The sequence below is a fragment of the Egretta garzetta genome, unplaced genomic scaffold, assembly GCF_000687185.1.
Source record: "Egretta garzetta isolate BGI_Z169 unplaced genomic scaffold, ASM68718v1 scaffold194, whole genome shotgun sequence".
NCBI classification, from domain to species: Eukaryota; Metazoa; Chordata; class Aves; order Pelecaniformes; family Ardeidae; genus Egretta; species Egretta garzetta.
This window is the reverse complement of record NW_009259486.1, coordinates 1,037-1,319: the sequence shown is the minus strand read 5'-3', so window position 1 is coordinate 1,319 and position 283 is coordinate 1,037.

Here is a 283-nt window from a genome sequence, read left to right as displayed (position 1 = left end):
TCATTTGCAGGCATAACCAGGCTGAACAACCACAAGCGACTGTCTCCTCCCCGCTGCACAAGTCAAGAGTACGCTTTTGACCTCCTGTCCTTAGGGTGGCATAAGTACTTAAGCCATTTTTAGTTCCTGAGACGGACGAAGCACTTAAGCTGCTTTAAACCTTTATGGTGGCATAAGTGCTTAAGCTGCTTGCAGTCCCTAAAGCCAAGTCGAAGCTATAGCTATACATGAAGAACTCTGCACTTCTGCATAGGCACATGCCTGTGGAGAAGCTCAGATAACT